Here is a 510-nt window from a genome sequence, read left to right as displayed (position 1 = left end):
CCATCCATCCATCCATGCATCCATGCATCCATCCATCCATGCATCCATGCATCCATCCCTCCATGCATCCATCCATCCATCCATCCATCCATCCATGCATCCATCCATCCATGCATCCATGCATCCATCCATCCATCCATCCATGCATCCATCCATCCATCCATCCATGCATCCATCCATCCATCCATCCATGCATCCATCCATCCATCCATGCATCCATCCATCCATGCATCCATCCATCCATCCATCCATCATCCATCCATCCATCCATCCATCCATCCATCCATCCATCCATCCATCCATCCATCCATCCATCCATCCATCCATCCATCCATCCATCCATGCATCCATCCATCCATGCATCCATCCATCCATGCATCCATCCATGCATCCATCCATCATCCATCCATCCATGCATCCATCCATCCATCCATCCATCCATCATCCATCCATCCATCCATCCATCCATCCATGCATCCAGGCATCCATGCATCCATCCCTCCATGCATC

Source organism: Oryzias latipes, chromosome 11 (genome assembly GCF_002234675.1).
Source record: "Oryzias latipes chromosome 11, ASM223467v1".
Taxonomy (NCBI): Eukaryota; Metazoa; Chordata; class Actinopteri; order Beloniformes; family Adrianichthyidae; genus Oryzias; species Oryzias latipes.
The sequence above is the reverse complement of the archived record's forward strand: the minus strand, read 5'-3'. Positions refer to the sequence as shown.